Below are 6,000 nucleotides of genomic sequence, written 5' to 3'. Positions count from 1 at the left end.
AACAGGGCTCACCAGAGTTCATCTGTCAGTGTTGTTAGTTCCCCAAGTAGAGATCAAAAGAAGCAATTAGAATTATTTCCATCAGATTTCTCTTTTCAGATACTATTTCTAATGGGAATTCTGAAACCACACTTTAAATACCTTTCATCTTCTTTTCACATTTAAAAGATTAAGTGTTGTGCGACTTATCTGAAAATCAGGATCTTTTGTGTCTGCAGAGAAATTCCTGGAGCCAAATTAAGACATATATTCTAGGAAGCATGCCATATATACTGTTAAATAGGAAAAGATACAATGTGAGTGTGTCTCTATATGTGCCCATATGGGGGCATCTAAAAGAAAACGTGTACACAGCATATCTATTTTATGACCAATTAGTTCATTAAAATAAATCCAGGCCCATATATATTTTTTTTTAATCTAACCTAACTCTTAATAAAGTGAAGAAACATTTTATTTTTCCTGTATTTTTAGTGGGTTTTTTTTCTTGAATATACTTTTGCTAACAATATCATCAAAGATTTCTTGGATGACATACCGTCATTTTGATGTTCCACACATCAGACTGCTTCAGCCTACAGCATCTGATGTTACAAGAGATATGAAACATGACATGACCAATGAAACTTGATAAAATGTGTCACAGTCTAAAGCATTGCTCTGAAACCTGAAAAGACCTTTTCTTCATAATGTTGCAATATTTTGTTGTTTGTACATTCTCAGTGCAACACAGTTTTTTAATTTGAAAGGATGGCATTAAAGCAGTGTGGAAAAGTTTACATTGAGGAAAACACTGGTGCATTTTAAGGGAGAAAAGTCCCAAATACACAGATATGATTCTAAGAAAACAGGACTTTATGTGCAAAACGTGGGAAAGAAACTAAGAAACACAGAATGAACAATGAAGTAATGTGTAAAAGCCATCCACCACAGTTTAAAAATAATTAATAGACAAAAATACTACTTGAGCAGCTGTAAACATGACTGTAAAACCAACTAATAAATGTTAATGGCCTCTGTGAAAACCGGACAGCACCCATACCTGTGTGTGCCCACGCATATTTTTATATATATATATACTACAAGTAAAATTTCTAAATGAGTAGATTTATATGGTCAAATAAAAAGATTAAATCAAACTAGAAGAAAAGGAAGAAAGGAAGAGAAACCTGTAGGAAGAAGAGTAGAACAAGCAAGAGTATCAGGATTCAGTGGAGACATAGAATCATAGAATCATTTAGGTTGGAAAAGACCTTTAGGATCATCGAGTCCAACCATCAACCGTGCCCACTAAACCATGTCCTGAAGTGCCTTATCTATGCACTTTTTGAACACCTCCAGGGATGGTGACTCAACCACTTCCCTGGGCAGCCTGTTCCAATACCTGACAACCCTTTCAGTAAAGAAGTTTTTCCTAATATCCAACCGAAACCTCCCCTGCCACCACTTGAGACCATTTCCTCTCATCCTACCTCTAGCCACCTGACAGAAGAGACCAGCACCCACCTCACTACAACCCCCTTTCAGGTAGTTGTAGAGAGCGATAAGGTCTCCCCTCAGCCTCCTCTTCTCCAGACTAAACAGCCCCAGTTCCCTCAGCTGCTCCTCAGAGGACTTGTGCTCCAGGCCCCTCACCAACCTGGTTGCCCTTCTCTGGACACGCTCCAGCACCTCAATGTCTTTCCTGTAGTGAGGAGCCCAAAACTGAACACAGGACTCGAGGTGCGGCCTCACCGGTGCCAAGTACAGGGGAACAATCACCTCCCTGCCCCTGCTGGCCACACTATTTCTGATACAGGCCAGGATGCCGTTGGCCTTCTTGGCCACCTGGGCACACTGCTGGCTCATATTCAGCCGGCTGTCGACCAGCACCCCCAGGTCTTTCTCTGCTGGGCAGCTTTCCAGCCACTCTTCCCCAAGCCTGTAGCGCTGCATGGGTTTGTTGTGACCCAAGTGCAGGACCCGGCACTTGGCCTTGTTGAACATCATACAACTGGTCTCGGCACATTGATCCAGCCTGTCCAGATCCCTCTGTAGATCCTTCCTACCCTCAAGCAGATCAACGCTCCCTCCCAACTTGGTGTCGTCTGCAAACTTGCTGAGGGTGCACTCGATTCCCTCATCCAGATCATTGATACAGATATTAAACAGAACTGGGTCCAACACTGAGCCCTGTGGAACACCACTTGTGACCTGCCGCCAACTAAATTTAACACCATTCACCACAACACTTTGGGCTCGTCCATCCAGCCATTTTTTTACTCAGTGAAGAGTACACTTGTCCAAGCCATGAGACGCCAGCTTCTCAAGCAGTGTGCCGTGAGAGACAGTGTCAAAGGCCTTGCTGAAGTCCAGGTAGACAACATTCACAGCCTTTCCCTCATCCACTAGGTGGGTCACCTGGTCACAGAAGGAGATCAGGCTGGTCAAGCAGGACCTGCCTTTCATGAACCCATGCTGACTGGGCCTGATCCCCTGGTTGTCCTGCACATGCCATGTGAGTGCACTCAAGACGAACAGTTCCATAATCTTTCCCTGTACCGAGGTCAAGCTGACAGGCCTGTAGTTCCCCGGATCCTCCCTCCGACCCTTCTTGTAAATGGGCGTCACATTGGCAAGCCTCCAGTCATCTGGGACCTCCCCCATTGACCAGGATCGCTGATAGATGATGGAGAGTGGCTTGGCAAGCACCTCCACCAGTTCCCTCAGTAGTCTTGGATGGATCCCAGCGGGTCCCCCATAGATTTGTGAGTGTCCAGATGGCATAGTAGGTCACTAACTATTTCCTCCTGGATTAAGGGGGTATATTCTGCACTTCATCTTCGCCTTCCAGTTCAGGAGACAGAGTACCCTGAGGATAACTGGTCTCCCTATTAAAGACTGAGGCAAAGAAGGCATTAAGTACCTCAGCCTTTTCCTCATCTCTGGTGGCAATGTCCCCTTCTGTATCAGTTCTGTATCCGGCTCTCTTTTTATTGAGAACATATTTGTAAAAACATTTTTTGTTGTCTTTTACAATCGTGGCCAGATTTAGTTCTAGCTGAGCTTTTGCCTTTCTAATTTCCTCTCTGCATGACCTAACAAGATCCCTGTACTCCTCCCAAGTTGCTCACCCTTTCTTGCAGAGATGATAAACTCTCCTTTTTTTCCTGACTCCTAGCAAAAGCTCCCTGTTCAGCCAGGCCAGCCCTTTTCCTCAGCAGTTCAACTTGCAGCATATGGGAATAGCCTGGTCCTGAGCCGTTAAGATTTCCTTCTTAAAGAATGTCCATCCTTCCTGGACCCCTTTGCCCTTCAGGACTGTCTCCCAAGGGACTCTCTCAACCAGTGTCCTGAAAAGGCCAAAGTTTGCCCTCCAGAAGTCCACAGTGGTGGTTTTGCTGACCCCCTTCCTTGCCTCACCAAGAATTGAGAATTCTATCATTTCACGTTCGCTAAGCCCAAGATGGCCTCTGACCATCACACCTCCCACCAGTCCTTCCCTGTTAGTAAACAGTAGATCTAGCAAAGCTCCTCCCCTGGTTGGCTCACCTACCAGCTGTGTCAGGAAGTTATCTTCCACACACTCCAAGAACCTCCTAGACTACTTACTCTCTGCTGTGTTGTATTTCCAGCAGACGTCTGGAAAGTTGAAGTCCCCCATGAGAACAAGGGCACACGATTCTGAGACTATTGCTAGCCGCTTGTAGAATGATTCATCCGTCTCTTCAACCTGGTCTGGTGGTCTATAACAGACTCTTAGCACAATATCTGCCTTGTTGGCCTTCGCTCTCATCCTTATCCATAAGCACTCCACCTTGTCATCACAATCATGTAGCTCTGTACAATCAAAACACTCCCTAACATAGAGAGCCACCCCACCACCTCTTCTACCTTGTCTATCCCTTCTGAAGAGCTTATAGCCATCCATTGCAGCAGTCCAGTCATGGGAGTCATCCCACCATGTTTCTGTGATGGCAACTAAGTCATACTTATCCTGCTGCACAATGGCTTTCAGCTCCTGCTGTTTATTGCCCATGCTGCGTGCATTGGCACAGATGCACTTCAGCTGGGCTATCAAATCCACCCCCAGCATTGGCATGCCACCCCCAGGCTCATCTCTGGTGAGCCTAGTTTTATCCTCTTCCCCCTTCAAACCTAGTTTAAAGCCCTCTCTGTGAGCCTCGCCATCTCATGAGTAAGAATCCTTTTCCCCTTTGAGATAGCTGGACTCCATCTGTCGCCAGCAAGCCCAGTGCTGTGTAAACCTCTCCATGATCAAAAAACCCAAAATTCCACTGATGGCACCAGCCTCTGAGCCACATATTAATCAGGTGTGTTTTCCTGTTCTTTTCAGTGTATTTCCGTGCAACTGAAGGGATTGAGGAAAACACTACCTGTGCTCCTGATCCTTCCACTAATTGGCCCAGTGCCCTGAAGTCCCTTTTGATTGCCTTTGGATTTCTCCCTGCAATCTCATCACTGCCAGCCTGCACAGCTAATAGTGGGTAATAATCACATATGTTATTGTGACCCAAGAAACACAAGTCTTGCTTCCGTTTGGAGATAATTAGCAGGGATTGCACATGTAACAATGGCTAACAGTTCAATGGTGATTGTACCTCAAAACACTTACAAAGGAACTTAAAAATGTGTATTAAAAGGATTATATCTCTATATACTAGATCATCTTTATATTTTGTCATAGAAAATGTCATGACGTCTAAGAACTGCTTCCTGAGATTCTTGATATTTTGCTTCAAATATATGAATATTTATACATAAATTCAATCACAATAATTATTTCTACATACAATTGTACAATATGTTTAAAACATTACAATATTGAATAGAATTTAGCAGAAACAAGCTGTTTAAAGAACTCAGCTTGCAGTGTTCAGAATGGAGAGAACAGTCAAATCAGTGTAGAAGCCATTCAAGCTGTCTTCAGCCTAAGGCAAACCCTAAAATATTTTTTTTCCATTTAATTATATTTATTGTGTTACAGGGAAAAAAAATTGTATGTACTAGGAAATAGGTCTTTCTGAACTATTATTAGTTCAGAAGTCATGCAATCAGTATTCACCTTTAAATAGTAAGATGGATGTTCCAAAACAGAAACACCAGTGGCCTTTATTAGAAGTAACTATGTCATCTAGGAAAATCAGCTAAATATCACGGATTTCTTTCATCCTTCCTTCTGTCTTTCACTGCCTGTCTCTGTTATCCAACTGATGGAAGATTTTGTACTTAAAAGATGTATGACAATGTAATTAACTTACAATGCAAACTGGTGAATTCTTAACTTCAGAAATAGTCACTGAGTATTTCACCTGTTTTTTGAAGCCAGATAATTCACTGACATACCAATGTAAAATCAATAAATTCTATCAGTATTTTCAGTAGGCCTGCAAGTGCTGTGCTGTTACTGGATAGCCAGGCAAACAACTTATTTTTTCATGCAGTTTTTGTCTCAATATTCTTAAGAGTACACAATTCACATATTACTTGTACACTGCGTAGCTGAGTATATAAACAGAAACTCATGCATAGTCACTAGAAATATTAGTCTGACAAAAATAACTTCAAAAGATGCTCCCAAATTCAGGACAAAAAAAGACAAGGACAGAGAATACGAAAGAAAAGACAAAAAGCATTATACGGAGAGAGAAAACCAGTTATGCTGAGAAAAGACTAAACAAAGTATTTGAGGGCTGATGAGCATCAGGAAGGAGCACTGAGATGCAAGAAATTAAATTATCTCCACTAGTCGATGTCTGGTGCTTTAACACTTTGTATATTCTTTGTAATTAAAGACTATTTCAGTCCATGTTAGAATTTTTCTGCTGTGTGGGAAACTGAACGTTTGGACTGTATTTTTGACTCAAAGAGGATACAGAAATGAAATGATGACTGGAATGAATAAGCAGATTATACTGAGTTTTGTGTATTCAAAAGATGGCTAGTGTTTATTTCTCATCAGTACAAAACTATGGGGATGAACTGAATTACAAAAAAACC

Source organism: Buteo buteo, chromosome 2, assembly GCF_964188355.1.
Source record: "Buteo buteo chromosome 2, bButBut1.hap1.1, whole genome shotgun sequence".
NCBI lineage: Eukaryota > Metazoa > Chordata > Aves > Accipitriformes > Accipitridae > Buteo > Buteo buteo.
Note: the sequence above shows the minus strand (reverse complement) of the source record.